Source organism: Chaetura pelagica, unplaced genomic scaffold (assembly GCF_000747805.2).
Source record: "Chaetura pelagica isolate M959 unplaced genomic scaffold, ChaPel_1.0 scaffold579, whole genome shotgun sequence".
NCBI lineage: Eukaryota > Metazoa > Chordata > Aves > Apodiformes > Apodidae > Chaetura > Chaetura pelagica.
Window position 1 is genome coordinate 82,058 of NW_009954422.1, and position 12,313 is coordinate 94,370.

Consider the following 12,313-nt stretch of genomic DNA (forward strand, 5'->3'; position numbering starts at 1 on the left):
GAATCTCAGCTTGAATGTTTGTGCCTGTGTCCAGGATTCAAGTGACTGAAGAAACTGAGAAAGAAAAGTGGCACAGGATGATGGTGCAGAGGAGCTCAGAGCTGGGCTGGGCTTATGCCTGATACTTGAAATACTTGATTATGCCTTAATCAGTCGGGTTAATTGCAATATAATATTGCTCAGAGGCCTTTGAGTTCTAATCAAGGCTGAGGATCCGAATCAAGTACTGAACAAGATGAAAGACACTTTTTTTTTTTTTTTGAGGGCTTTGAAAGTTCACTTCCAACAACAACACATGAATTAGTTACCAAACCCCAGAGCTTGTGATCTTTTCCAAGATGATGAGAACGTTCTCACCCAGGGCTCTCCCAGGCACTTACTTCTGAAGCCCAATGGAAAAGCTTGAAACGAATGGACTCTTTGTGGTTAGTTGTGGTTAATATCATTAGAGGAACAGGAAAGAAGTCCACACCTGGACAAGTCCTGCAGAAGGCATTGCCACCAAGGCACTGCAATTAATTCTGGGGATAATGATGCAGTGCCTACAGCATGAGGAGAAAATGCTTTCTCTCCTAAGAGCCTGAAACTGTGTAGGCTCAGAGCCAACCCCTTGTCCTGGAGTATTTCTGAATAAACAACTTGCTTTTTTTTTTTTTTTCCTTATAATCCTGTTTGGCTTAGAAGTTCAAGTGTGAAGACTCATTTAACATTTGGAATTCTTACCTCCTAGGCTAGAGGAAAGGTGGCTTCTCTTGGAGAAGGCAATTTAAAAAGGCATCTTTTCCAAATGGGTGTTGGAGTAGGAATCTTTTCTGTTGTCTGAATACAGGACTGCCTCTCTTAGCAAGTTCTCTGGGCAAAATTAGGGGTCAGTTTCTGTTCTTTGTCTTTCTCATTGCTGGAAAAGTGAAATGACTTTGTGTTACAAAACCTGCCAACTTATTGATGTCTTAATTTTCCAATGGTAGTTCAATAGAGAGAGGGATTTGAACTGAGACCAGGGCTTTTGTCCAGGTTGTACAGCAGCCAGATCCCAGAGCATTCATCCTCCCAGCTCTTGTATTTGTACCTGGGAGCAGATAACAAGGCTGTTCACAGCTCTGAGGATGACCTGGCTGATTCTCTTCAGGAAAGGTGACACTTCTCTTGTTCAGTGCAGACAGGGATGGACTTCAGGGATAGTCTCAGGAGGAGCAACTTGTGCTGGGCCATCCTCGTTGGAAAAGAGAGCAGCACAACTGAGGGAACTTTAAAAATAGGAAGGGTTTTGTCCCAGAGGAGGGTCTGTAGGTGCCAGGTGAGCCCTGCTTTCCCTGGCAGATCTCACCATGTGTTCCTTGCTCACAGGTGAGTTGGCTGGTCTTGTTTCTTTCTTCTTTGAAGTTCACTGTCACCAAGCTGATGTAATTTCAACATGTCCATTGAACATATCTAGCTCCTTTTCCCAGCCCCTCTTTTGTGATCTCTGATCCCTTTCATCTTATTTTCCTGATTCTCCTCTCTGTGTTGTAGTAACTGTGGCTTTGATTTATGTTCTGAATAGTCCCTGCTGCCTTTTTGGACCTCATCCCATAATCCTGGCAGAGCTCAGGGCTGGACTTGGTGAACTCCTGTATGTGGCTGGTGCATTTTTCCTGCACTCCATTAGCTCAGGGAAGAACTGGTCCCAGTTTTTCTTTCAGAATAACCAGTTGTTAGCCACAGGAACAGACAGTTGCAGTCTGTGCTTTTCAGGTCATGTTCATCCAGCTGCTTGAAGCCAGGGAATGCTTTGCCAGGGTATTTCTGCTGGTGCTTTTCCAGGGTATTTCTACTGCTGCAGCTCTGCTCTGGTCATGTGGGCTGTCTGCTTCTGCCTCACCTCCTCTCACCTCACTTCTGGCCATCTTTGCTAAACTTAGTCTAGGCACAGAATTGGATGACCAAGAGGGTAGTGATGCTGCTGTGGTGACAGGCTTCTCTGGCTCCTTCCAGGATGTCCCTTGGTGACTTCTCCAGGAAGGGCTAAAGAGAGCAAGTGAGGAGTAGATGGAAAGTGGTGGCAACAGGAAGAAAAATGTCTTCATGAAGATGCCAAGGGAACCCTTGGGACAGGCTGGAAAGACTTTGCTTACATTGAGCTACAAGCTCTATGCCATGCATGTATTTGTCTGAAGGGGTACATGGTCACCCCCATGTTCTGCTTCATGTTGGCCCTTTCTGTCATCATCTTCTGGAGCCAGAGCAATGGGTTAAATCTTGAAGAGGGAAGGTTTAGATTTGATATTAGGAAGAAATTCTTCCCTGTGAGGGTGGTGAGACACTGGAACAGGTTGCCTAGGGAAGCTGTGGCTGCCCCATCCTTGGAAGTGTTGAAGGGCAGGTTGGATGGGGCTTGGAGCAACCTGAGCTGGTGGGAGGTGTCCCTGCCCATGCAGGGGGTTGGATCTAGGTGATCTTGAAGGTCCCTTCCAACCCAAACCATTCCATGTTAAATAGCTTGTTGTGTGATGTTCTTGTTGGAGGCCCTAGGGAGGTCAGCTGCAACTGGGATTTTGGAAGAGTTGCAAGGTAGGGAGTAGAAAGATGATCAGTATATCAAGGAGACACTTGAAGAAAAGGGGGGAGTGCTAATTTAGGAAGTAAATGTGCAAACCTGGGCATGCTGAGGGAATGGGAGGCACAGTGACCTGGCTGAAGACAGGAACAGCCTGAGTTTGTCAGATCTGGGGAGCAGAGGATAAGATGGTAATGAGCTGCTCCAGGGACTATAGTGATGAACCCAGAGAGAAAAAAAGGAATCTGTGTAATTGTTGTGACAGAGCAGGAGAAAAGTTTGGGTGAAGAGGTGTAAGAGTATTTGCAGGACACATAGCTAAAAAACTAGTAGAGCTTAAGTAGGAGACCTTCTAAAATGGACTTGTCTAAATAATTACTGAGCTAGAAATTGAATTCCCTGCTGGCTGTCCCTAGGGAGCAGCAGGAGGGGACACTTGGTGGGGAGGGGTGGGTTGGGGTGTGCGTGCTGTGGAAATGCGAGGCAGGGCCACCAAGGAGCAGCTGATCTGCTGGAGGTGTGTGCTAAAGGTGCTGTGTGTGGGTGCTGCAGAGGAGGGCTGTGTGTGCTGGTGTTCACAAGTGCAGCTGATGGAGGCTCTGCCTGAAGAGATTTTTAGCTCCGGGTTGTGGAAAGATTGATATATATAAGGCTTAAATATGACATAGGATTGGAGGAACCTGGGCTTGATTCATCCTTGCTTACATAAGCAAAATGAAAATAGGATTCCTGCCTTCTATCTCATGCATCCAGAGCTGCAGTTCAGGAAGAGTCTACCTACTTCAGCTTGATAGGCTTCAGCCCAGGGTTGCAGTTTTATCTTGCTGTGTTATTAGGGAAGCACTGGATGGGCAAGAATTTCCAGGAAGAGGAGGAAGCAATTTGGGCTGCTGGTCCCAGGGATCCATGGTGTGAGGGACCTGTGCTGTGTGCTGTGCCTCTTGCAGCAGAGCTGCACATGTGTGGTTCCAGCAGATTTATCTGAAGCACCAGCTGGAGGAAAAGCAAACTGGTAAGTCACTGGGGATCTGCCTGGGTTTGATTTCCACTGGGTCTGAATTTGGGACTTCATTGCTAAACCATAAGGGAGTTGGAGCTGGATGTACTGAGCAGTTGGGGGTTTTTACTTCCTGCAGCCATGCTGCACTTTTCCTTGGTGATCTCCTCTGGGTTCCTAATGGAGAAGCCCTTTGGGCTAGAGACCAGCTGTCAGCAGCTGGAAGGAGGAGCTCTGCTTGTCTCAAGATACTCCAAGGCTTCTTAGCAACAAAAAATGTGGAGAAAGAGATGGAGGCTGCAAAGCAGTGTGATCAGGGGAAGCCAGAGGAAATGTGAAGAGTGAGAAAAGAGAAGGGAGTAAGAGAATGACAGAATAATGGGGGAGTGGGTTGCCAGAGGAGAGAAAAGATGCATCAAATCTAAAGGATTGGGTGAAGAGACAAGGGAGACTTTCAGAAATCAGGGTGAGAAGAGGAAGGTGCTGGGACTGGGTCTGAGAGGAGCTGTGTGTAGGAGAAGGTTGGGCTGTGCACAGCTGGAAGGTGGCTGCTCTTGGAACTGGTGAGTGTGTCCTGAGCAGGCCAGTCTCCAGAGGGTCCCTGGGAGGTGACAGGGATTTGGGATCCTACAGCACTGAGCCCTGGAGGGTGTTATTTATAGCAGCAACCGCTGAGGCAGGAAAAGTTTGCTCAAGCTGTCATTTGTGTGAGGCAGGGAGCTGGAGTCTAGCTCTCCCTCCCTCCTGCTCTTGCTTGCTTCACATTTTTCACTGTAATTAGCAAGCTTTACATGAGCTGGGGCAGAGCTGGTAGCTTTCTTTAGAAGGTTGTGTTCTCCAGCAAGGAATAAAGACAGACTTTTTTTTTTTTTTCTTCTGGGAATACTTAGCCTGATCATTTGTTTTATTTCAAGGGCTGTTCTCGTGTGAGCAGGCCAGTCTCCAGAGGGTCCCTGGGAGGTGACAGGGATTTGGGATCCTACAGCACTGAGCCCTGGAGGGTGTTATTTATAGCAGCAACCGCTGAGGCAGGAAAAGTTTGCTCAAGCTGTCATTTGTGTGAGGCAGGGAGCTGGAGTCTAGCTCTCCCTCCCTCCTGCTCTTGCTTGCTTCACATTTTTCACTGTAATTAGCAAGCTTTACGTGAGCTGGGGCAGAGCTGGTAGCTTTCTTTAGAAGGTTGTGTTCTCCAGCAAGGAATAAAGACAGACTTTTTTTTTTTTTCTTCTGGGAATACTTAGCCTGATCATTTGTTTTATTTCAAGGGCTGTTCTCGTGCATTGAGGTGGAAGCCACAAGATGGGAGGGGCAGAACCACATTTCTTCTGAGCTTTGCAGCAGCAGAAGCCAACCTCTGAAAATTCTGTTGGGCTTTCAGTGTTTTCTTTGAGCTTGGGAGCAATAGAAAAATCTTAAGGTTCTAATCTCTACTAATTTGGGCTGATCTGAGATGAGAAAAGCACATTAGCCTGGACAAAGCTGTCCTACTGTCACTTCCCTTGAAAACCTGTTTCCTTGAAAATCTGAAAAGCTTCCTTGGGAGTGATGGGTTGAGAAGAGCAGAGGGTCAATGTGTGGGTACAGAGGGTGGGTGTCTGTTTCTGTGACAGATGGTGGCACTGCTATTGTCACAGGCTGTAAGGCCTCTTCCTGTGTATATGTAAGTGATATTATCCAAGTCAAGGGCATTTCTGAATGGACATTCAGAATTCCCTGCTCTAGGATTTTAGCAATTACAATGTGTTTGTTATATGGGGTGTAGGTTAAAGGTGGTCACTGCTCTGCTGCCACTTGTGGTGGTAAAAATCCTTACCTTGGTGTTCATGTGTCCTGAGCAACACACGTGTCCTTCCCCAGCTGGAGCTCATTACTTTGGTGTTGGGTCTTTGCTTCCTTAGTGCCCCAGGATGAACATTCCAGTGCCAGGGGATATGCTCTGTGGCAGGGGCATGTGGCTTGCCAAGGGAAGCCCTCCTCTGGAAAGCAGCAGCCCTCTGGATGTTAGGAGATGATTAGACTTCACAAGAGCTTGTTGAGGAGGGAAAAAATTGCAGGGGGTTGCTTTTTTTTGAGGTTGCTTCTGTGAAGTCAGTTCCGCTGAGGAGTGGGATGATGGCAAGATGGAGTTAGGTTTCTAAATGGGATGTCTTTAATATTGGTTTATTCAATGTGCCTGCAAGAATAATTGATTCTCCAGCTTGTATCCTGGTTAGTTTTCAGTGCAGGCTTCCAGAAAGGAAATACTGCTTAATAAGGTGCAAGTGATGCTCTCAGGAGGAATAAGCTGTTGGAAAGTGGGAATCTGGGAAGGTCTGAGGAGTAGTGGGAGAAAGCAGACACCTGCATCTGCAGTGAAATACAGAGAGTGTTTTCAGAGAAATCACAGCACTTGAGAAGAATCCCCCTGAAATCCTGCTGTGGAATGGCCCCTGGAATAGTATCTGTCCACTGGGAGTTTCATTTGGAAGTTGGAAGAAGGTGGATCAGGGATCGTGGGGGTTGGTAGGAGAGGTGAACTTCTAGTACCTTAGGGTTTTGGAGTGACCTGTTAAAAGACAGTTGTGAAATGGGTGAATGGCATTTGTGGGGCTGTTTGTGGGCGGAGAGATGTACCAGGAAAACATTTAGCAAAGGGTAATTCCTTGGGAGTTAGGAGAAGCACCATCCTGAGGACATGGAAAACCAGCGAGAACTTGCTGTAGTCACAGTAACCTAGGGAGAGCTCTTGAATTCACATCTACCCCTGGGTGATTTAAGGACATGACACAACATGTGTGGCTTTGAGGGTGTATCACCTTGACTACTCAGTCTTTTCAGTCTGACTTCTAGGAATGTCAAAGATCCAGGCATGTCCTTGCCCAGAGTCAGGAACACGAAACAGAAGTGGTGAGCGGAGCCACGAGCTCTGGGACAAGGTCCCCGGGTGTGTGGGAGTGCAAATATAAAAGTCAGAAACCAGAGAGGCAACCTAACTGTTTGATTGGAAACAGAGCTGTCAGTCCAGAGTAAAATAAAAACAAGAAAAAGGAGTAAAGGAGGTTAGATTGTAGGGAGGCCTGGCCCAGACTGTTTGAAGCCACTTCCCAACATGGTTGAGCTTGGCAGCTTCACATAGTTAATGAATGATTACAGATTGTAGCAAGGAAAGGTGCATTGGGGTTTGGTTACCACAGAGCTTGCCCACAGCAGTGACTCTCAGAGGTCTGGACTTGTGGCTGGGGACATACCTGCTCCAGCACTTAGTGGCAGGATGCCAGGAATGGGGGAAAGAAAACCCCAGGATCAGTTGGAGTGGGTGGTGAAGCAGGAAAAGCAGCGTGATGTGTGAGCCGTGGTGAGCAGGGCTGGCTGTGGAGTGAGAAGCTAGAGGCTCTGCAATTATCTTTGTCCCCTGCTTGTTCTGATACATCTCCTTCAGAAGAGGCAGTGCTTTTAATTCCTCAGCACCTTTCCCTTCCAGAGACACATTCCCATTCCCTTCCTGTAGGAAGCATCCCTTGGATGTGAGAGAGCCAGCGTTGCCTCCCTCTGCCCTAGCAGTTGCACTTGGAGGAAACCCCAGTGATTCCCTTCACTCTGGAGCCTCTCCACTGCCTGAAGGGATGTGCTCCTGCTCTCCAGCACGTTTTTTGGGGAGGGGAGCTGGGAAGGACTGCCAAGGAGCTCTGGTGACCACACAGGTTTCCCCAGTTTGGCACAGATCCTCCTGCTCTCCCACTTCTTTCACTCCTCTCCTGTTGGCAGCGGTGGGCCCTTCAGCTCCGGTAGAATGACTGGTGGCTTTCCCTGGATGTGACTCATCCTCTAGGGAATTCCTGAAGCAGTGAGTCAAGTTATTGGGAAAACTGTTTGCCCACTTAAATTAGGAAGCCAGAGAGCCTGCCTGTGGCAATTACTTCTTGGTGTGCTCGCCCTTTCTCTTCCCAAAGGCGGGTCACTTCAAGCTGAGCTGTACTTAATATATTTTTATCACCTTGAAATATGTTCCTCCTGATGTGTTTTTCTGCTATATTTTTTTTGTTAAGGTGCCCGTGATAAGCATTCCAGGGTGGAGTAAAAGACAGATCTGAATTTGCCAGTATTGTAGTGCAAACCAGCTTGCCTGAAGAAATGAGGCTGTCAGCTTGGCACCACTCAGCTGCATCTGAAACAATCCTTTCGTAAGTATCACTTCCCACTTGGTTCTGCCCAGGCTCACTTAACCCAACCCTTCTTATTTTTACTACAGACATTTAATGGCTGTGTGGTTTGCAACCAGGAATTAACAGGTTTTGAATAGAGCCATGGGATATTGCAGCCAAAATAAAGGATGTTGAGCCCCAATAATTGTGTCCAGGAAAAAGTAACTGTTGTACTGTGAATGTGAGTGTGGGTTGACCAGGGTTGTTTGCACTGCCTGCTGGTGTCAGTCAGATTTGGGGTGCCCAACAGCTCAGCATCTTTGTAAGTGAGATACTTGCTGTGTCTACAGACTTAGGACAACTCTGAATATTATCTTTCCCCATCCTTTCCCTGCCCCCTTCACCCCAAGCTTTTTTTATCACTGCTTACTGACTACTCAAGATTAGCAGATTTTATTACTCTCTAGAACAGTCAGTTCTATTTAAAATACAAAATTAGTTTCACTTTTTAGTACTTTTTTTTTTTTTTTTTGCTTCCCCCCTAGCAACTTGGACATCATTTTTTGCTGGAGCTTGGAATTGTCAGAAAGCTCAGATTGTGGGCTTTGCTAGCACAAAATGTAGGTGGCTGCAGATATGTCAGCACTGATACAACCATTGGGTGTTGTTTTTAACTCAGTGAGTGTCAGCAGGCTTGGATCCCACTCCACTCCTAGTTTTTCAGTGAAGTGGCTCATTTCAAGGTGAGCTTATTTGTCACCTTCTGTTGTTTCTTGACCACTTACTCATGAAGACTTAATTTTGATGTCTGGCAAGTGTGAAGCTTGGAGTTCAGTTGTGCTGCCACTGAGGTCGAGGAAAAGAGTGCCAGTAATCTTGGAGCTGTAGGATTGAGGCTCTTTTCTCCTCTCCCTGAACATTATTCTTCTTTTCATGTGGGAAATTAAAGCATCTCTCAGTGATCACTGTCTTTATCTACTGAAAGTGCTTTTAAGAGGAGGACTGTGCTTAGCCCTATAACCTTCCTTTTTGCTCATGGAAAAAGCTTAGCCTGTGGGGTTTCCCAGCTGCAGAAAGAGGGGAGGCTTCAGATCCTGCTAGTTTGGGGTTTTTTTCCTATTTCCATGGACATCTTCTTGCAACTAAGGCAGGTAGCACCCTGGGCAAACCCACCTGGGAAGTGCACTTGCTGGAAATGGGTGCTCTGCTCAGGAAAGAGGTGTTGAGAGTCCTGCCAGGATAATCCACTGAATCCCTTCTCCTGCTTTACCTGATGGTTGTAAAGTTACACCCGAGGCTGCGAATAGCAGTGGTTTTGGTGTCTTTTAACTCTGGGACCTTCTCACAACCTTGCACTAAAACCAATGAGATTGCAAGGTGATAGTTTGTTGTTTTTTCCCCCTGAAGACACCACCATTGTGGGCAAGTTCATGCCAGGCAGATATGTGGGTTGTTCTGGTAAGTCTATAATGAAAAAGAATCAGTTAGAAAATGTATTTCAACTCAGCATGTATCAAGAACTGGCTAAACAACAGAGCCCAGAGGGTTGTGATCAATGGTGCAGAGTCCAGTTGGAGACCTGTGACTAGTGGTGTTCCTCAGGGCTTAGTAGTGGGCCCAGTCTTGTTCAGCATCTTCATCAGTGAGGGGATGGAGTGTGTCTTCAGCAAGTTTGCTGATGACACAAAGCTGGGAGGATTTGGCTGATCCACCTGAAGGCTGTGCAGCCATTCAGTGAGATCTAGACAGGCTGGAGAGCTGGGCAAAGATGAACCTCATGAGGTTCAACAAGAATAAGTGTAGAGTAATGGGAAGACAAAACACCATGGATTGGTGTAGATTTTCATTTTCATTTTCAGCCAGAAGTGGGTGGTGCTCAACATCATGGAACCAATGTAGATTAGGGGTTGACCTTCTAGAAGGTAGCCTCATGGAGAAGGACTTTGGGGTCCTGGTGGACAACAAGTTACCCCTGGGACAGCAATGTGCCTTTGTGGCCAAGAAGGCCAGTAGTATCTTGGGATGCATTAAGAACAGTGTGGCCAGCAGGTCAAGGAAGGTTCTCCTTCTCCTCTTCTACTCTGCCCTTGAAAGACCACATCTGGAATATTGTGTCCAGTTCTGGGCTCCCCAGTTCAAGAGGGGCAGGGATATGCTGGAAAGAGTCCAACAGAGGCTACAAGGATGATGAAGGGACTGGAACATGTGTCTGATGAGGAAAGGCTGAGAGACCTGGGGCTGTTTAGTCTGGAGAAGACTAAGAGGAGACCTTATCCATGTCTATAAATATCTGAAGGGTGGGTGTCAAGAATGGGCCAGTCTCTTTTCAGTGGTGTATTGTTCTACAGGGAGAAGAACCGGTTTGGAGTGAATAGTAAATGAGATGCTAAGTCTTCTGCATCAGTAGAAAGGTTTTGAGAGCTGATTTTCATTTTCTCATGAGAGAGGGGGGACCGGTTAAGAAAAACTGATAAGAGGCTTTTGAAATTCAAGGGTTTAAATTGGAAGGCTGCAGGTTCAAGAAGGTAACAGGGAAGGAGATGCTTCTGTTTGAAGGTAGTGTGAGACTCCTGAGAGCTATTGCTACTCCAGGCAGGAGGTGTTGGGAGTAAGGGACAAAGGGGATGGATTTAAGCAAGTTGGAAAACCTCTTGTTGTGTTTATGCTGCCTGAGGCAACGGGGCTTTGGGAAGGAATATTAGGGTGATCCACTGTTGGGCCAAGTGACCAGTGTGCTCATGTTAGTACCAGTATATTCCCGTGACCAGTGCACTTCCAGGGGTGTATTTATGCCAGCAGTTATGATTTAAACTGGTGGGACACGCAGAGAAGTTCTGGTCCCCTGGGTTTTGAAGGTCACTTTCTACGCAGGGATGTATTTTGGGTATTTGTGTCAGTGGGCAGTATTGTCATTCCAGATCTAACCTAATCATATTAGCTCTGTGCTGAGGACATTGGAGTGAGATGATTGTGGTGCAGTGGCCTTATCCTGGGGGAGCTGCATCTGAAATGTGCCAAGCCACAGGAGGCTTTTTGAACCTTTCCTTTCTCAAACCCAATGGTTTAATCCCATGGCTCTGGCACGGACTCATTTTGTTCCCTTCTCCTTGGAAAACTGGGAGGCTGCAAAGGAGAATCTGAAAAGTAGGTGTGAAATTGATCTTCCAGAATGAAAGACCCTGTTGATTTTTGCCAGCAATCCCTGCCCGTGCTGAGCAATCTGTGCCTTTGTCATAAATATGGCTCTGACATTAGTGACATTAATACAATATTCTTTAATTCTGTTCCTTTCATGATAGGACTATCCTCACAACCTCTGGCAGCTACTGTACCATCTCTCCCCCTCCCAGGGAGAGAGCGTTCCCTGCAATTCCTGTGCCTGCCAGTTGGGAAAGGGCACAAGCCCTGTCTTGGAAGGGCTCATCTTTGGTGTTGTGTCATTTGTCCTCACCTTATCTTTTCAACCTGTTCCACGTTGTATTGAGTAGATCTTCCTCCCCCTTATAAGATCCTTGGAGATATTCCCACCCTGGAAGGGCACTTTTCATAGGTCTGGATATTTTTTCATCTCTCCTACCTCTGTTTCTTGCTGTTTCTTGCTAATGGTCATTAAGGATTAATTGTACAGGGGGGACAGAGAGCAACAGACCTTGCTGCCTGGTTCATGTTGGGTCCTGCAAGAGGTGCTGGAGGAGAGATGAGTTTGTGTGCAGACACAGCCAAGCAAACACCTCCTGGCCAGCTCCAGGACATCCTGTATGGATGTAACCATATCCCCCTTCTCCCTGCAAGGGAAGAACAATTCCCAAATTGTGAGCAACCAAGCTCAGAAACAGAAAGGGCTCCCTTTAAGGCCCTTAAAAATAGCTGGACGAGAACCGATGAAGTTTGGTCCAAGTTCTAATTGATAATTTCCGTGAAGCACACTAAGTGCTTAGTGGGACAGGAGGTTTCTGTAAGCTGCAGGAGTGCCCACCCAACCTGGGGCAGAAAGCCCGTGTCCCATGGGGGATGTGCTTGTGAGGACAGGAAGGATGTGGGGTTCAGGAACCCCACAGGCTGGAACCCCGTTTAATGAAGGGCAATTTCAGGGGAAAGATACGTGTTTTATGAACCAGCAGATGTTGAAGGGCTAGGAGCTGGGCTGGATATCATCTTGGCTCACCTAAATTTGACAAATGTTATTTTTAAATGCTGTTGGTTTAGTTCACTTCAGTATAAAACCACTTTGGTGGCTGCAAGAAGTGCAGAGAGTTTCAGTAACTCTAATAAATGACTTCAGAAAGGGGACATGGCGGGACATCAGCAAGGGACAGACCATGGTTCTGTTGATAGGAGGTGAGGAGGGTTGTGCAGTGCTGTGGAGGAGGACCTGGGGTTGCCATCTCGTGTGGCAGGAGGCAGAAGGCAGCTCTGGAGGACCAAATTGGGTGGATTTATTCTGGTGGTGTCCAGACACCACGTCATCCAGGACTTCAGGAACTGGGGGGATCAGTGTGCCAGTGCACAACCTGGATTTCTGCAGGACAACAAAGGGCTTTGTCCTCTAGTGACTCTGCAACCATCTACAGAGCTAAGACCTAAAGGTCCCCTTTCTTTTGGGATTCCTGTAGCCCTGAGCCATGAAGGTGAAGAAGGTCATGGGGTGTTGAACAGTTA